The sequence below is a fragment of the Tamandua tetradactyla genome, chromosome 4 (genome assembly GCF_023851605.1).
Source record: "Tamandua tetradactyla isolate mTamTet1 chromosome 4, mTamTet1.pri, whole genome shotgun sequence".
Classification (NCBI taxonomy): Eukaryota; Metazoa; Chordata; class Mammalia; order Pilosa; family Myrmecophagidae; genus Tamandua; species Tamandua tetradactyla.
The window spans coordinates 88277725-88298034 of NC_135330.1; the positions used below are offsets into that span (position 1 = coordinate 88277725).

Here is a 20310-nt window from a genome sequence, read left to right on the forward strand (position 1 = left end):
AAATTGTCTTCTCTGTTAACTTGCAAATAATCTCTTCTAGTTATGCAGCACTTGAAGAAATGCATTCACCATAATACACTGCAGTCCCATGACACTGCATGGATTCCAAGTTTTCCTCTGTCCATGCATCTCAGGTATCTTTTGACAATTGACCAACATGTATGCAGATGTTTGATTTAAACATGAGAATGAAATCTGTCTACTAAATCAATCAGAGAAACTAAATTTAATTGATAAGCATTTTAGCATATGAGGAGCCACTGGGGGGAAAAAATCACTGCAGGGAAAGAGGGAATTCTTTACCCCTGGCCAGAAAAGACAAGGGTTTTGAAGCTCAGGATTTTCTCCAGGGTGTTTTTTGCTAGAAGCACTGGTAGCCAGACAGCACTGAATACAGCAGGGAGAATTAATTCCTTTCTAATTATTAAATGGAAAGAAAGCACACAGGTCTGGCTTGCTGAAATGTTACTTCACTTTTGCTCAACAGTGCCACAAATCTCCCATACCCTCACCCCCAGAGTTCCAGGTTTTAAGTGCTTAATTTTCAGTTGTTCATTGCTCAGAGTCACATGCACAGGAGTCAGAAACATGCCTCTTTCTTTTTCCCATTGCAGCTGACTCACCCCTAGCTTTTACGGAGGTGGCCACAAGAGGCCAAGGCAGGGCATGGAAGGCAAACATGGGCCATTGAAAGTTCGGACTTTAATGGATCAGCACACTTAGGGATTCAAAGGACAGAGCTGAGGGAAGGGCTTCTTCTGAGACATTCTGTAACCTTTCCACTTCCGTTAGGAGTTGGTGTTGGCCCCAAGTTCTACAGAGAACATCTTGATGGAAAGTTAGTGACACACCGTTTTCCAATCACAACTGGGAAATAAAGCCAGAGCACACTCGAGGAGGAGGGCACAGGACCTGCAAGTTCTTCTAAACCATCTTCTCTCGCTCTCAGTTGGAAGCAAAGTGTGGCTTCTTTAAAATGATCTATGAAGCTTCCTGTCTAATAGGAAGCATCAACACTTAAAAAAGAAAGGTTATTTCTGATATCTCTCAATAGGTTTCTATCCCAGTGTTTCCACTGCAGAGAAATCCTAAGCAGATATGTGGGCTGATCTCTCCTGTTGTTCTGAGAGCCAGCTCTGCCCCAGGTGCTCTAAAATTGACCTGTGCTGCAGGGAGCCAACTTAGAACTTTGGTTGTGTGACTGGGTGGACTGTCCTGACAGGATGGATACCTAACACTCGAGAAACTCTGATGTATCACCAGTCTGGTGGCGGTGACCGCTGCGGTGGGATCTTCGGGGAGTCTGGATCCTTAAGTCTTCCATTCTGTGCCTACTGGCTGGTGAAGGGTCCTGGATAGCAGCTGGTTCCTCTTGTTGATGACTAGTTCAACTAGTGGTGAGTTGTCTGCCCCACCTGGTATTCCCCAATCAGAAGCATCCGGCAGTCTATGCCTCAAAATGTAGTCTTTCCCATCTTCACCATGTACTGCTTTAACAGCACAGGTGCCCAGGCCCCCACCCGTAGCTTATACCTGTCTGATGTGGCCATCTGCTCCAGCACTGCAGAGCCAGTGCTCATCCTCCAGTTCCCTGAGATAGATGCCATTGCATAAGCCTTGCAGTTGCTGGCCTATCTTCTGGACCCAGATGTCATACTTGGCATCAGTGAAAGACACTGCCATGGCATAGTTGTGGGTGAGGGCCGCCATGCTAGCAGTGGCCTGGAAGCCATAGTGGTTTCCACTTTGATCTTGCCAATGCCTGCATGAGTGTGGCCAATCCCCACCACCCCAGGAAACATGGGCCATGGCAGCATCTCTTTGTGGTTGGGGTAGTAAGTCTGTTCAATGAGTGGGAACTTTTCTCCTTGTAGTGTCTTGTAGATGACCATCAGCTGGGCAAATCCCCAAGGCTTGTCACAGAAGTTATAAATGGATCCCAGTGAATCAATGCTGAGAGGCTGCATACTATGTGCCAACGATTTGGTGGCAAAAGTCCCCATTCCCTGTCATGCCAGATGCATGCTGGTGGATGAGCATGAAGTCTGGCTGGAAGGACTGGATAACCTTGATGCCATTCTGGAATATGTGCATACCCACAGCATAGGTCCCATCTGCATGGGCCACCAGGTTGAGCTCAGAAAATTCTGCCTTTTCCACTTTGATATCATAATCTCCAAAGACTTTTTTCCCCGAAAGCACTTGGTCAGTTCTGGAAGGCAGACCTCCAAGATTAAGGTGTCAGCAGGACTGGTTCCTTCTGGGTACTCTGAAAGAATCTGTTTCATGCTTCTCTCCCAGTATCTTGGTATGCCCTGGATTGTAGATGCATCTCTCCATCCACCATCTCTGTCTTCAAGTGGTTGTGTGCTCTCTGTGTCAACCTTATTCTTAATGATGAAAGCCCACTAAAACTATTAGTCAGGAGGAAGATAAGGAGGCCACACTCACCACTGTTGTCTGCTATTTTTTCTAGCATACAAATCAATAAGAGAAAGAAATAAGGGTTTAAAAATTGTCCAGGAAGAGACAAAATCATCATTATTTCCAAATGCTATAAGTGCCTAACTTGAGAACATAAGGAGCCAACTGAAGAAAGCTATTAGAAACCGTAAGAGAATTCAGTGAGGCTGTTGGTTCTCAAATCAATATACAGAAATCGATTCCTTTCCTAAATAGAATAACACTTTACTAGCCAATATAATGGCATAAAAACATGAAAAGATCCTAATCTCATTCATATTTAATGAAATAAAATAAGGACAAGATGTTTTCACTTCTCAGATTGACAAGGTTAAAAATGGATAGTGCATAAAATTTTAAGTATGGGGAAATAAATGTTGATGGGAGTGTAAATTGGTGCAATTATGTTTTCATCAACATAAAAACACACACACTATTTGACAGAGATATTCCATATCTAAGAATTTATCCAACAAATAATTTTCAGATGTGCTGGATAAAAGAATCCAACAGCCCAAATACATATATACTAGGGTTTTTACTGCAGCATAATTTGAAATAGCGAAATACTTGTAAAATTGGAAAAGCCCAGCAATAGGGGAATGATGAAATATCTTTGAAATGGAATACTATGCAAGCTGTTTAAAGAAATGAATTAAGTCTATGTATGCAGATATGAAACAATCTCTGGTGCATATATGAAGAGAACAAACTACATAAGACATTGAGTAATTTTCATATTATACTCCCATTTGTGTTAAGGGAAAAGATACATATTAATAATTTATGGAAAGATAAAGATACATATTAACAATCACTTATGGAAGAATAAAATAAAATAAATAAAAACTTGTCAATAGGAGACTGGAAGCCCAGAGAAGAAGGAAATTTTGCTTTTACACAATGTTCCAATGTTTTACCATGCATAACCAGTTTAAACATGTGACTGAAACCAATATTCATTCATTTGTCCACTTGTGCATTCATTCAGACAGCAGCTCTGAATACCTGCTCCCTCTGTACCAGGTACTGTGCTAGACCAGGAGGAGTCCCAGCAGGGAGCTTGTTAGAAGGGCAGCACCCCAGCCCCATCCCTGCCCTGCCTGCTGAATCAGGTTCTGCATTTTTACACCATCCCTAGGCGATTCAAATGCACAAAACAGTTTGAAAGGGTTGCACTAGGGTTTGTCCTTAAATAACTGCACTCTTAGACTACAAGAAAGAGGATGTGGTTATAGCTAGCTGGAAACATGCTGAGAATATTCCCAGGAGTGAGGAGGGGGAAGAGGTTAAATACCCACAGTCAAAATTGTACTATAACTTTACACTAATTTTCGTCCTGCCTTTTCTTTCAGGAGTTAACAACTAAATAGCTTTGCTGTGCAGTTGCTATAGCAAAAGGGTCCAGTGGCTTTTACTGTTTCTTGTTGCAGTAGCCCCCCCACTAGATACCCAATGTCTCCAACTCAGCTTGTTTTCTGTTAATCAAAGTTGAAATCAAACACGTGGCAGCTGGGACAATCACAGGCCCTGGATGATACAGCTGGTGCAAGAACTGCCTTCCTCCTTCGCATTCATTTAGGACCATTTAGGATCATGCCCAGTGGATTCCTAAATTGAGAACAGTCACCCCTTTTCACCCAGGGGGAAAACACCTTCTTTGACAATTGTGTCTTTTTCCACTTTTAATTTCTATAGTTTTATTTTGCGGTATACATATAATAAAAAAAAATAGAAAATGCTGATGAGCAAAAAAAACAAAAAAACAAATACACAATCTCTCCCAGTTCTTAACGTTTATGCCTTTTTAGTGTTGTCACATGTTGTTTTCTTGTTGGGTAAAATGAGGTAGGCTTGTGAAGCACCTGGTGCTGAGCCTGGCACACAGTAGGTCTGTAAATCATAGGTGTTTTGCCCTTCCCTCCCCCAGATATAAGGCAAGTCTTGGGCATATGTGTTCCATCCAGCATCCAGGCATCCACAGCTCATACCTTCCATTCATTTCTAGCCTGACAGCATTTCAGAAGTGCTTTTATGAGGTAGCATAGATACAAACCTACAACTGTACTCATCAAACGAGAGTGCCTGGACCTGCAAGCACCAGGGACCCCCTGAGGGCAGCACATGCCTTTAGACTGCATACTAACTTGATTCTTCATTGGCCTTCTGTGCAGCCAACTCCCTCTCCTGGTTTGCTTGGAAACAGACATCCAGAGAATTTGGGGGCATGGGATCTGTTCCCTGACCCCTGGCGAGGCTTACTCAGTTTACAGCTGTGGTGGCTGCTGCCCAAAGATGTTCCATGAGCTCATACTGTAAATTGGTGGCAAAGGGGAATTAGATTTCCCGGTGGTTGTCCACCACATTTAACAAATGTTGTTTTATAGTAGTATACATATCTTAACGTGTACAGCTCAACTTATCTTCACATGTGTACACAGCCATGTACCTACCACAAATATCAAGACATGGAACCTGTGCAGCACTCCAGCAGGCTCCTCCCAAACCTCTTCATAATCAACAGCCCCACCCAAGGTAACCGCTGTCACCCTATACCTGCTTTTCCTACAACACATGGCTCTTTAGAATAAGGGGCAGCAATATGCCATGACCATATTACACATGAGCTACGTGTGACTCTTGTTAAGTAACAACAATAACATCTAATATGTATCGACTGCCTTCTCTATGCCAGGCAGTGTGCATGTGCATAACCCATTTAATGTTCACAACTCTAGGAGGCAAACACTACTACCAGCTATTGGTACCTATCTATCTATCCATCCATCCATCCATCCATCCTCCCATCCATCCATCTGTCCATCAATCCTCCCATCCATCCATCTATCCATCCATCCTCCCATCCTCCCATCCATCCATCCATCCATCTTTCCATTCATCCATCCTCCCATCCATCCATCCATCCATCCATGTTCCCATCCAATCCTCCCATCCATCCATCTATCCATCCATCCATCCATCCATCCACCCATCCATCCTTCCATCCATCCATCCATCCATCTATCCATCCATCCATCCATCCATCCATCCATCCATCCATTCTCCCATCCATCCATCCATCCATCCATCCATCCATCCTTCCATCCTCCCATCCATCCATCTGGCCATCAATCCTTCCATCCATCCATCCTTCCATCCATCCACCCTCCCATCCAGTCATCCATTAATCCATCCTCCCATCCATCCATCTGGCCATCAATCCTCCCATCCATTCATTTATCCATCCATCCATCCATCCATCTTCCCATCCATTCATCCATCAATCCATCCTCCCATCCATCCATCTATCCATCCATTCTCCCATCCATCATCCTCCCATCCATCCATCCATCTATCCATCCTTCCATCCATCCATCTATCCATCCTCCCATCCATCCATCCATCCATCCATCCTCGCATCCATCCATCCTCCCTTCCATCCATCCTCCCATCCATCCATCCTCCCATCCTCCCATCCATCTTCCCATCCATCCATCCATCTATCCATCCTTCCATCCATCCATCCATCCGTCCATCCATCCATCCATCCATCCATCCATCCATCCATCCATCCATCCATCCATCCATCCATCCATCTTCCCATCCTCCCATCCTCCCATCCATCCATCCATCCATCCATCCATCCTCCCATTCATCCAGCCAGTCAGCCAGCCTCTAACCCAAACGTCTATCTATCTGTGAAATAAGAGATTGACCTTAACAGCTGTGGGAGCTGGTTAAGCAGTCTTTGCAAGACTATTTCTTTGCATTTGATGCTGGAGCTTGAAGTCCACAGAGTAGGCAATTGGGAAGGGAAGATGGGTTAAAAATTAGGGAGCACAAGAACCAGCTGGAATTCATAAGCACCTACTGGAACCAGGTGACCAATTGTCCTGTTTTTCTCAGAAGTGAGGAGGAAGGGTTCCTGGGATATGGGACACTCAGGTTTTTTGTGTGTGTATGCTATATTGTGGGTGCCCCATTTCATTCTTTTTCCATGTGAGTATACAATTACTGCAGCACCATTTGTTGCATTTTTTGGGGGGGGGGAGGAAGTGCACAGGCTGAGAATCAAAACCCAGTCTCCTGCATGACAGGCAAGAATTCTACCACTGAACTACCTTTGCACCCCCAACATTCAGTTTAAAAACCTGGAATATCCCAGGCAAAGTGGGAGGAGGTGGCCACTCTAGTTGGAAACCACCAAGACAGACTGATCAAACTGTGTCCATTCTTGCTGTCTCTGGCCTTGCTGGTGTGTGTCCTGGAGGAGACACTGGGAACTTCTGTTATGGAGCTAAGCAGAAGCATCTGGCTCAGAAGCTGGAGAAGCTGAAGGAAGACACAGGAGATAGTAGGTAGTTGCAGGCTGTCATGGTCGGGTTCATGTGTCAACTTGGCCAAGTGGGGGTACCTATTTGTCTGATTGGGCAAATGCTGGCCTGTTTGTTACAATGAGGACAATTCATAGAATTAGATCATGATCATGTCAGCTGCGTCCACAGCTGATTCCATTTGTAGTCAGCAAAGGGCGTGTCTTCTGCAATGAGTGATGCTCACTCTAATCACTGGAAGACTTTTAAAGAGGATTCAGAAGAGACAGGCTCTCTTCCTGCTTTGGCTGGTGAGCCTCTCCTGTGGAGTTCATCCAGACCCTCCATCAGAATCATCAGCTTCACAGACTACTCTGTGGATTTTGGACTCTGCATTCCCATGGTCATGTGAGACACTTTTATAAATTTTATATTAGTGAGTGTTCCCTGTTGATTCTGTTTCTTTAGAGAACCCTAACTAATACATCTTGGTACCAGGAGTGGTTCTTATGAAACAGAATCTTAAATCAGATTCTGTGGACTGTTAAATCTTAAACAGAATCTTATGAATGGTGTTCAACTCTGACTGGACTCAAAGGAACTAAGGACTCTGATTCCCATAATCAGAATGACACTCCCAATCCATGGAGTGAGTTGGCAAAAGAGATAGTCAAAATATCACCATTCGATTCTCCTAATGCTTCACTTGTAGGAAACCAGGTTCTGGGGGATAATGTTTTTGACACCTTTACAGAGTTTTGTGGAAATAAGAGGTATAGAGATGTTGGCTGGTTGTTGTTAGATACACTGGCTACATTAAGGAGTGAAAGGGATGGGCTTAAGGTTTCAAATGAGAAGCTTAAGCACCATCTGACAGATGTATAAGTTTCTATGAGTATCTTGAAGGAAAATCTTATTTCCTATAGCCATAAATTTGAGACCTCTGAAAATCATACTCAGAATCTTATTGTTAAAGTAGAAACTTTACAATGTAAATTGAAATCTCAATCTTGCATGGTGGGACCTGAAAAATGGGATGGTGACATATGGATTGATAATGATGTCATGGGTGAGGTTGAAACCTTAGGTCATGCTGAGTCTTCTCTAGATAACCCTGTAATAGCCTGCCCTGAGGACATATATGCCCCACCTCCAGCCTGCCTTGAGGAGTTGGCCACCAAACCTCCTCCTAAAGGGATTAGCCCTAGAGTGATTAATTCTGTTTCACCAGATGAAACTGCAAATGAACACCTTGAAGCAAATGGCTTGGAAGATATTTCTAATTCTTTTCATGACCCCCACACCCCTCATTTCTTCCAGACCTACAATTACACTAAAGTCCCAACAGGCCCCCAAAGGTAAGGTAAAAAGTTTCACACATGAGAAGGTATGTTATACTCCAAAAGAACTGTGTGAGTTTTCCAATTTATATTGACAGAAATCAGGGAAATATGTGTGGCAATGGGTTTTAAGGGTGTGGGATAATGGTGGGAGGAATATAAGGCTGTATCAGGCTGAATTTATTGATATGGGCCAACTAAGCAGAGATTCTGCATCAATGTTATAGCTCGAGGGTTTAGAAAAGGTATTAACAATTTGTTTGGATGGTTGGTTGAAACATGGATCAAAAGGTGGCCAACATTACCTGAGGTTGAAAAGCCAGAACTGCCTTGGTATAATGTAGATGAGGGGATCCAGAGGCTTAGAGAGATTGGAATGTTAGGGTGGATTTATCATGCAAAGACTGCTCTTACACCCCAGGAATGTCCAGAGGATGCACCTTTTACCAGAACAGCGAGAAATAAATTTGTGAGACTAGCACCATCATCCCTGAAGAGCTCTGAGGTTGCACTTCTCTGGAGGTCAGATATTACTGTAGAAACTGCTGTCACTGAGGTAGAATCCTTAAACACAATGGGGAGGACTGGATTCCGAGTTGGCAGAAGTCAGATGGCAGCACTTAACCACCAAAGACAAGATAGACGTGGCTATTATAATAGACTTCAAACTTAAAGCAGGAGTCAAAACTATATGACTCACAGAGATTTGTGACATTGGCTAGTAAATCATGGGGTACCTAGAAATACAGTAGAAGAGCAGTCTACCAAATTCTTGTTCAAGCTGTATAAACAAAAGAGTTCTAGGTCAAGTGAACAGAAGTCTAACCTGAATTACAAAAACAGAGTCATCACCCCATAATCAATTTCCAGACTTGAAACGGTTTACAGACCCAGAATCCTTTGAATTAAGGGGAGGCCAGGACCTTCTGAGGGAGAACCCTGTTACACTGCCACAAATTTATACTGTTAATCTTCCTCCAATACTTCCCCAAGGAGACTGATGGCCTTTTACCAGGGTAACCGTGCATTGGAGAAAAGGAAATGATCAAATATTTCAGGGATTATTAGACACTGGTTCAGAAGTGACATTAATTCCAGGGGACCCAAAACATCACTCTGGTCCATCAGTCAGAGTGGGGAGTTATGGAAGCCAGGTGATCAATGGAGTTTTAGCTCAGGTCCATCTCACAGTGTGTCCAGCAGGCCCCTGGACCCATTCTGTACTTATTTCCCCAGTTCCAGAATGTATAATTGGTGTAGACATACTGAACAACTGGCAGAATCCCCACATTGGCTCTCTAACTTGTGCAGTGAGGACTATTATGGTGGGAAAGGGCAAGTGGAAGCCACTAGAACTGCCCCTACCGAGCAAAATAGTAAATCAGGGATAACTGCCATTCTTAATGACTTGAAGGATGCAGGGGTGGTGATTCCCACCACATCCCCATTCAACTCTCATATTTGGCCTATGCAGAAAACAGATGAGTCTTGGAGGATGACAGTGTATTATCATAAGCTCAACCAGGTGGTAACTCCAATTGCAGCTGCTGTTCCAGATGTGGTATCATTGCTTGAGCAAATCAGTACATCCCCGGTACTTGATATGCAGCTATTGATCTGGCAAATGCTTTTTTCTCAACAACTGTTAGTAAGGACCACCAGAAACAGTTTGCTTTCAGCTGGCAAGGTCAACAATATACTTTCACTGTCCTACCTCAGGGGTATATTAACTCTCCAGCCCTATGTCATACTCCTGTCCACAGGAACCTTGATCATTTCCCCCTCACACAAGACACCACTCTGAGCCATTATATTGATGATATTATGTTGATTGGACCTGGTGAGCAATAAGTAGCAACTACTCTAGACTTACTGGTAAGGCATTTGTATGTCAGAGGATGGGAGATAAATCCAACAAAAGTACAGGGGCCTTCCAACTCAGTGAAATTTCTAGGTGTCCAGTGGTGTGGGGCATGTTGACATATCCCTTCGAAGGTGAAGGATAAGTTGCTGCATCTGGCCCCTCCCACAACCGAAAAAGAGGCACAATGCCTAGTTGGTCTCTTTGGATTTTGGCAACAACATATTCCTCATTTGGGTGTGCTACTCCGGCCCATTTATCAAGTGCCCAGAAAAGCTGCTAATTTTGAGTGGAGACCTGAACAAGAGAAGGCTCTGCAACAGGTCCAGGCTGCTGTACAAGCTGCTCTGCCACTTGGGCCATGTGATCCAGCAGATCCAATGGTGCTGGAAGTGTCGTTGGCAAATAGAGGTGCTGTCTGGAGCCTTTGGCAGGCCCCATAGGAGAATCACAGCAGACCCTTAGGATTTTGGAGCAAAGCCTAACTATCTGCTGCAGATAACTACTCTCCTTTTGAGAAACAGGTTTTAACCTACTACTGGGCATTAATAGAGACTGAGCGCTTAACCATGGGCCATCAGTTTCCATGAGACCTCAGTTGCCTATCATGAGCTGGGTGTTGTCTGACTGTGGTAGTTAGATTCAGTTGTCAACTTGTCCAGGTGAAGGCACCTAGTTCTGTTGCTGTGGACATGAGCCAATGGCACGTGAACCTCATCTGTTGCTGATTACATCTGCAGTTGACTAGGAGGCGTGCCTGCTGCAATGAGTGACGTTTGACTTAATTGGCTGGTGCTTAAATGAGACAACGCAAAGTAGCACAGCCTAAGCAGTTTGGCATTCCTCATCTCAGCACTCACAGCTCAGCCCAGTGCTTTGGAGATGCAGAAAGAAGTCACCCCAGGGAAAGTTGTTGAAACCCAGGGGCCTGGAGAGAAGGCCAGCAGAGACCATCCTGTGCCTTCCACATAACAAAGAGCCTCAGTGGAAAGTTAGCTTCCTTTCCTCTGAAGAACTAACAAAACAAATCCCCTTTTATTAAAAGCCAATCCGTCTCTGGTGTGTTGCATTCCGGAAACTAGCAAAGTAGAACACTGACCCATCAAGCCATAAATTGGGTGTGCACAGCAGCACTCTATAGTAAAATGGAAATGGTATATATGAAGGCACAAGTAAGATACATGAAGAAGTGGTCCAAATGCCCATGGTCTCCACTCCTACCACATTACCTTCTCTTTCCCAGACCAGAGCTATGGCTTCTTGGGGAGTTCTTTACAGTGAATTGACTGAGGAAGAGAAAACTTGGGCCTAGTTTACACATGGTTCAGCACAATATGCAGGTACCACCCAAAAGTGGAGAGCTGCAGCACTCCAACCCCTTTCTGGGGTGTCCTTGAAGGACAGTGGTGAGGGAAAATCCTCCCAGTGGGCAGAACTTTGAGCAGTGCACCTGGTTGTTCATTTTGCTTGGATGGAAAAATGGCCAGAGGTGCATTTGTATACTGACTCCTGGGCTGTTGTTAATGGTTTTACTGGATGGTCAGGGACTTGGAAAGATCATAATTGGAAAACTGGTGACAAAGAGGTCTGGGGAAGAAGTATGTGGATAAACCTTTCTGAGTGGGCTAAAAACATAAACAAATTTGTGTCCCATGTGAATGTGCACCAGAGGGTGACTTCAACAGAAGAAGGTTTTAATAATCAAGTGGATAAGATGACCCATTCTGTGGATACCAGTCAGCCTCTTTCCCCAGCAACTCCTATCATTGCCCAATGGGCTCATGAACAAAGTGGTCATGGTGGTATGGAAGGAGGTTATGCATGGGCTCAGCAACATGGACTTCCACTCACCAAGACTGACTTGGCTACAGCCACAACTGAGTTCCCAATCTGCCAGCAGCAGAAACCCACACTCAGCCCCCAATATTGTACCATTTCCCAAGGTGACCAGCCAGCTACACGGTGGCAGGTTGATTACATTGGACCACTCCCTTCATGGAAGGGGCAATGATTTGTTCTAGATGTAATAGACATATACTCTGGATATGGGTTTTCTTTCTGCCAAAACTACCATCTGTGGGCTTACAGAATGCCTTATCCATCATCATGGTATTCCACACAGAATTGCTTCTGATCAAGGAACACACTTCACAGCAAATAAAGTGCAGAAATGGGCACATGCCTATGGAATTCTCTGGTCTTACCATGTTCCCCATCATCCAGAAGTAGCTGGATTGATAGAACGGTGGAATGGCCTTTTGAAAACTCAGTTACGGTGCCAACTAGGGGGCAATACCTTGAAAGGTGTTCTAGTTTGCTAGCTGCTGGAATGCAATATACCAGAAATGGAATGGCTTTTAAAAGGGAGAATTTAATGAGTTGCAAGTTTACAGTTCTAAGGCCAAGAAAATGTCCCACTTAAAACAAGTCTATAGAAATGTCCAATCAAAGGCATTCAAGGAAAAGATACCTTGGTTCAAGAAGGCCGATGAAGTTCAGGGTTTCTCTCTCAAGTGAGACGGCACATGGTGAACACAGTCAGGGCTTCTCTCTCGGCTGGAAGGGCACATGGTGAATATGGTGTCATCTGCTAGCTTTCTCTCCTGACTTCTGGTTTCATGACGCTCCCCAGGAGGCGTTTTCCTTCTTCATCTCCAAAGGTTGCTGGCTTGTGGACTCTCTGCATCTCATGGCTTCATCGTTCTGCTCTCTCTGAATCTCTCATTCTCCAAAATGTTTCCTCTTTATAGGACTCCAATAAACCAATCAAGACCTACTCAAATGGGTGGAGACATTTCATCCCCTAATCCAGTTTAACAACCATTCTTAACTAAATCTCATCAACCAGGGAGATGATCCCATCACAGTCCCAAATACACAGCATTGAATAGAGACTATTCTACCTTTAAGAAATGGGATTTATATTAAAACATGACTTTTCTTAGGGGGCATACTTCCTTTCAAACCAGCACAAAAGGCTGGGGTAATGTTCTCCAGGAAGCTGTGTATGCTCTGAATCAGCGTCCGCTGTATGGTACTGTTTCTCCAACAGCCAGGATCCATGTGTTCAGGAACCAAGGGGTGGAAATGGAAGTGGTATCACTCACTATTACCCCTAGTGATCCACTAGGAAAATTTTTGCTTCCTGTCCCTGCGACCCTGATCTCTGCTGGTCTACAAGTTTTAGTTCCAGAAGGGGGAGTGCTTCCACCAGGAGAAACAACAATGATTCCATTGAACTGGAATCTAAGACTGCCACCTGGTCACTTTGGATTACTCATGCCCCTGGATAAACAAGCCAGGAAGGGAATTGCATTATTGTCTGGGGTGGTTGACCCTGGATATCAGGGGGAAATAGGACTGCAACTACATAATGGGGGTAAAGAAGAGTTTTCTTGGAATATAAGAGATCTCTTAGGTCATCTTTTAGCACTACCATGCCCTATGATTAAAATCAATGGAAAACTGCAACATCCCAATCCAGGCAAGACTACCAATGGGTCTGAAACTTCAGGAATGAAGGTTTGGGTCACCCCATGAGGCAAAAAACTATGCTCAGCTGAAGTGCTTGCTGAGGGTAAAGGGAACATGGAATGGGTAGTGGAAGTAGGTAGTGATAAATATGAACTTCAAGCACATGATCAGTTACAGAAACGAGGACTGTAATGCCATTTTGTTCCTGTTATACTATTTAAGTTGTAAGATATCAAGTTTAAGAATGAATATTACCCAAAGATTTGCACCCTATTCTGGAGAGAGTTAATGTGCTTCCAGTTATTTGCAGGATAGTTGAGTATTGTTAGGTGAAAGATAAAAATGTGTGTTTTAATGTTTTTTATTTATAAATAAGGTATGGTTTAAGGTGATATGTATAGCTGCCAAGTTGACAAGGGGTGGACTGTCATGATCAGGTTCATGTGTCAACTTGGCCGAGTGGTGGTACCTGTTTGTCTGGTTGGGCAAGTGCTGGCCTGTCTGTTGCTATGAAGACATTTCATAGAATTAAACTGTGATCATGTCAGCTGTATGCACAGCTGATTCCATTCGTAATCAGCCAAGGGGAGTGTCTTCTGCAATGAGTGATGCTCAATCTAACCACTGGAAACCTTTTAAGGTGGATTCAGAAGAGACGGGCTCTCTTCCTGCTTCAACTGGCAAGCTTCTCCTGTGGAGTTCATCTAGACCCTCCATCAGAATCGTTGGCTTCACAGCCTGCCCTGTGGGTTTTTGACTCTGTGTTCCCACAGTCACATGAGATACTTTTATAAATTTTATATTTGTGAGTGTTCCCTGTTGACTCTGTTTCTCTGAAGAACCCTAACTGATACACAGGTCCTATGCTAAAGTGCCCCCAGACAAGCAACGATGGGTGCAAGCTGCAGAATGGCTGCTGTTTCACTTCCACCCTTTGAAGTTCTTGCCAGAATGTCTCTTGTGACCCACTTTAACCAGAAACATACAAGAGGAGAAATGTAGTTCAGTCCAGACAAGTTGACACATTGCAAAACCATTCCTCTTTTACAGGTGGGCAAACTGAGCCTCAGAAGGGGTGAGTCATGTGAGCAGGTCCAAACAGCTAAGTAGGGTCACTGTGACAGTCCAACTCTAGAGCCTTGTCCTAACCCAGCTCCATCTAATAGGCTGTAGGAGGTCAGTGATAATGTCAGCTGGGCAAAGTTTCAGGCTCCAGATGCAGTGGTCAGGGTTTAGGGGAAGTCTCTAAGCACAGAGGAGTATGCAATAGGGAGATTAAAGGCAGGGTTGTGGTGTGGCACTGACCCAGCCATAGAATATTGGGTAACTTAGTTAGCATCTGGAAGCCTCAATTCTCTAATCTGAAAAATGGGATAACGATGGTGCCCACCTTACAGGTCTTTGTCGGGATTGAGGGATGATCCTGGTCTTAGGGAACCCATGAATAATTTGTAATTCAAGAGCTGGGCAGATTCTCAGTACTCAACCTTTGGAAGGGCAGCCTTTATGGCCTAGTGATGGAGAAGAAGTTGGCATTGCCTTATCCTGGAGATCCTTCACTTTGCCCAAGAGGACTTAGATGGTGTTGGGTGGAGGTCCAAGGCTCCCCAGATTGGGCCAGTCTGGACCGGGATCAGCTCAGACCATAGGGTGGGGGCATTAGCATGGCTCGGGAGCCAAGAGTGGTGGTGCAGCATTGGGTGGGGGTGGGGGCTCGCCTGGCCTTGGAAACTGAGAACTCCATGCAGAGCCTCCGTGCTAGGTTTTATATCCTTTGCGCCCCAAATTCCATCACCCCGTCCCTCTGCGGAACAGGAGTTTTTTTTAGAGGAGGACAATTAAAGCACCTTTTGTGCCAGCCCTGCGGCCCTGGTGAGTCAGCGGGACTTCTGGGCATCAGAACATCCTGGCAGAGTGAGAGAAATGGAGCAGCAATGCACAGCCCACCTTGCTGTGGGCAGTGGGGGCAAATGCACCAGTTTCCCTGGGTTTGGTACTAAATTTAGAGCCCAACTTGTTAGTGAGCTCAGTCTTTGTTTAGTCAGAGGCAAACTCCAGGGTTGGTGAAACTCATCTGCTACTACCAGGCTGGCAGGTGCCACTCACCCATGGTGGGGGCACAGGGGCTGATGAGGGTCTGTGCTCCTTGTCCCGAGCCCCTTCCTCTCTGTCTCCAGGCCAAGGCTTTGCAGCCACAGTGGATCCCTGTTCCTGGCAGTGGTACCAGAGAGCCTCTCAAATCACTGTTGCCTTGGACTGAGGGCAGGGCCAATTCCAAGATTTTCATCTGGGAGCCTCTGCTGCTTTCTGTATTCACCCTGAGAGGACTGGAGTTAGCTTGGGGCTGGTGGGCTCCAGGATACTTGTCTATTGGCTCAGCACTGGACTAGAGAATTAAGATCTGGCTGGGTGGAAGCCAGGTTTGGGGAATTATTCAGCACCTACTGTGTGCCAGGCTCTGTGCTAAGCCTGCCATGCAAGTGCTGGCAATCCAGTACAGTGTTTTAAAACTGGGAGCCACCTCCCATTGGTGGATCAGGGCCAGCACTAAAAAAAAAAAAGAAAAGATCAGCATGCACCAAAAGGAGAAAGGGTAAATGTTGTTTTCTGAAACTTTTGTGCACGTAAGTAAGTATGAGATTATAACATAAAATGCATCCCTCACTAAGGGCCTAAGTCTAGAAGACTGAGAGGGGAGAGACCATTCCAGCTCCACCTGATCATGGCTAAGGAGCCAGTAGCAAGGTCTGGATTTGGGTCTTGGACCCATTACCAGCCACGTGATTCTGGTCTGTGCAGCTTCTCTAAATTTCCGTTGCTTTTTTTTTTTTTGATGGGGATGATTGTGTTTTTTTATCTGAACTTTTTTCTTTTATTTCTTCCTTCATTGGAGACGTTTTGGGTTAGCAAAACAATTGTGCATAAAATACAGGATTCCTATACACCTTTTCATCACTAACATTGGTGTGGAGCATTTGTTATAATTGATGACAGCACTTTTTTTTATAATATTACTATTAATTAAGTCCATGTCTTAACTTAGGATTCACTGTTTGTATAGCATCATTCCACACATTTAAAAAAATGTATTCCGTTACCATATATACAATTTAACATTTCGCTTTTTAATCACATTCAGATCTTTAGTTCAATGCCGTGGCGTTTGCAGTGCTGGGAAGCCATCACCTCCATCCATCACGGAAACATTTCCATCATTTCAAGAAGGAACCTTGTGCATTTGGAGCCTCAACTTCCCATTTTTAATGAGGGTTAGAGCTGGGGCATGCAAAGGGCCTGGCACCTTTCTAGGTGTTCAGTAAATGGTGGAAGCTATTTGCAGAGGAAGAAGCTCTGAGGGGAGGGAGCGACCACCTGTGCAGAAGCTGGGCTCCATGGAAGAACCGACAATTGCACAAGAGCATGGAAGGGATGTGGAGGGAAAAGGCCGTAGGGGAAGAGGAGTTTGTGCCTCTCGCGGTGGGGAGCATGGAAGGGCAGGGTCTTTTCAGGGAGCAGCAAGCCGCTGTTGAACGGGCTGGAGCATGGCATGATGGGGAGACAGGGTGCGATGGAGCCGGGCCTGGTGTTGCAGTGATGGGGAGACAGGGTGCGGCAGAGCTGGGCCCAGTGATGGCCCTTTGAGCGTGAAGGTCTCAGAAAGACACACTGGGGGGATTGGGCACCATCCTGGGGGCACCGGGACCCATCGAGGGAGTGACATGATCTGATTTGCTTTGAGCTCTACCTACTCCTTCTATGACACTGTTTCCAAAATCTCTCCACTTGGACGTTCCTCTCGGTGTCCTGGAATGAGAATTCCCTTCATCATCTGGGCAGTTAAATGCAGCCCTTTAGTAAGGAGGCCTGGCCTTACTCGGACTGGGCTGTCCTTGCCCAGTTGTGTGCTTGCCACCCTGGAGGTTTGTGAGCAGAATTGGTCCCATCCCCAGGGAGGGATGAGCTGAAGATGGAAATATTCATAAGCTCAAGGGCATGTTTGGTTCCATTGACCTCAGAGAGCCTCTTGGTTCCAGATCTGATGCTGCTTCTTTTGTGTGGCAGGAAAGGGGAGTTCTAAAGGGTTCATAAATAGTTTCCTTCTCCTCCCTAGAGGAGGACGAGGGAAGGAGGCCTGGGTCTCTGGGGTCAGCTGCTGTAGAGCCCTTTGGGCATGGCAGGGAGAGGCACAGTGAGCTTTGGAGACCAGGGTATCCCCAGTTACACCAGTCTGCTGAGCTGGGGGTGAGTAAGGCTGGGAAGGGCCTCCCCCCAAAAGAGAGCCCCAATCCCAGGGGTCAGAGACCTGTGAGGTGCAGTTGTGCACTGAGAAGCTGACCGCAGGCCTGGGGTTCCTTAGGAGCAGACAGTTGCCCACCACAGAAAGCCAGGCACTCCAGTCTCACAGCCTAGGTTTGGAATCTTGCCTCTTCATTCCTGAGCTGGGCAGCCTTGGGCAGATTCTGAAAAGCTCTGGGTCTGAAGTTAAATGTCTGTTAAATGGGGATCCCAAACACCCATATTGCAGGACCACCATGAGCTGGAATAGCCCTGGCACATGGTGCTGTGATGGCAACATCCCCGGTGATGAGTTAAAGTGTCTGGCACTATTATAAGCCTAGTACATAGCTCTGGAGCTACTTGATGAACTTCCGGCCCAGAATCCTTTTTTAAAAAAACATTTTTATTGACATATCTTCATGCATCATTCAGTCCATCCAAACTATACAATCAAAGGCTCACAGTATCATCACATAGTTGCATATTCATCACCATGATCATCTTTGGAAACAACCCACACATCACATACCCTTGCCCCTCCTTCTCATTGACCACTATTATTGCCATCTACTCAGCTTTTTTTACTTCTTATCCCCTCCTCCACCCATTATTTATTTATTTGTTTAGTCCTCATTTTTTTATTCTTCTGTCCATACCCTGGACAAAGGGATCATCAGCCACAAGGTTTCACAATCATAGTCACACGGTAAAAACTATATAGTGATGCAATTGTCTTCAAAACTCAAGGCTACTGGAACACAGTTCAGTGCTTTCAGGGTCTTCCCTCCAGCCACTCCAATACACCATAAACTAAAATGGGGTTATCTATATATGCATAAGAATAACCTCCAGGATAACCCCTCAACTCTGTTTGGAATCTCTCAGCCACTGACACTTTATTTTGTCTCATTTCTCTCTTCCCCCTTTTGGTTGATAAGGTCTTCTCAATCCCTTGATGCTGAGTCACAGCTCATTCTAGGATTTCTGTCCCATATTTCCAGGGAGATTTACACTCCTGGGAGTCATGTCACATGTAGGGGTGAAGGCAGTGATTTCACTTGAGGAGTTGGCTTAGAGAAAGAGAGACGCCACATCTTAGCAACAAAAGAGGTTTTTTGGGGGTGATTTGTAGGCATAATTATAAGTAAGCTTAGCTTCTCTTTTGCAGAAAAAAGCATCATGGGACAAGTCCCACGATTGAGGACTGAGCCTATTGATTTGGTTGTCCCCACTGCTTGCAAGAATATCAGGAATTCCCCAGATGGGGAAGTTGAATATTTCCTCCTTTCTCCCCAATCCCTCTAGGGGACTTTGAAAATACTTTTTTATGCTCTGGCCAGATTACTCTGGGATGTATCAAGCAAGAAGGCAGGAGGGGAGTGAGGTAAGTCTGAGAATACATTATAATATTTCCAGCTATCACTGTAATGCCAAATATGGCCCTTGGCATATAGGAACTGCTCAATAACTGTTAAGGAGAATACAAAAATATGGAAATGCTGCTTAAACAGTCTCCTCAAAGGTCTTCTTTGTGATAAGCAGAATCTAACATGTCCCCAAATAATCCCCACTTTGTGGAGTCCCCAATTCTTGTGGGTGAGTGGAACCAGTAACTAGCTTCTGACCAATGGAATACGGAAAAGATGACAGGATGTCATGCCTGTGATTGTATTTTGTTATATAAGATAATATTAGCAGACTGGAGAAAGAGACTCTCCTTCCAGGCTTGATGAAGTGAGCAGCTATGTTGGATGTTGGAGAAGCTCACATGTTAGGGAACTGAAGGCAACTTCTAGGACCTGAGACAAGCCTCCAGTCATCAGCTGGTAAAAACCCAGGCCCCTCAATCACATGGTCACAAGGAAATGAATTCTGCCAACAACCTGAGTTTGGAATTGGATTCTTCCCCAGTCAAGCAGTTGGATGAGAATGCAGCCCAGATGAAACCTTGATTGCAGCCTTGAGAGCTCCTTAGCAGAAGACCCAATTAAATTGTGCTGACAGCTATAGACCCCTGGAAATTGAGACAATGTGTTATTTTAAGTCAAGTTAGTGATAATTTGTTATGCAGCATAGACAACTAATACAATATCCATTTCCAATACTCTAAGGCAACACATGCTAACTAAAGTTCTATCCTCTCAGCGCACCTTTTCCTTTCAGTTTTGTTTTTTATCTAATTTATCAGTAGATGATAAACTTATATGGTACTGAATTTTAAAACTACAAAAGGGTATATAATTGAAAGTCTTCTTCTCTTGCTTCCCTTTTTCCAATTACTCAGTTTCCCTCTCCAGGAGCAACCTGTGCTCTCAGTTTCCTGATTATCCTTCCAGGGAAGCTCTACACATTTATATGCAAGTAAATGTATAGATTATGCATTTATTTTCATTTTGCATTTATGGGACTACACATACTGTTCTGCATCTCGCTTTTTCAAATCATACATCCTGGAGATTATTCTGTATCAGTACAACAAAACTCTTTTTTGGAAGGGTGTGCTATAATTTATTAACTAGTCTCTAGCTGCCGGACTTTTAGGTAGTTTTCAATCTTTTGTTCTTATAAACAATATTGCAAT

At 44.7% G+C, this 20310-nt stretch overlaps 1 pseudogene; it reads right to left on the reverse strand.

Annotated features, from left to right (window-relative positions):
• Window positions 1–1256: 1256 nt before the first annotated feature.
• On the reverse strand, window positions 1257–15738 carry LOC143680347 (synapsin-2-like; annotated as a pseudogene).
• Window positions 15739–20310: the final 4572 nt, after the last annotated feature.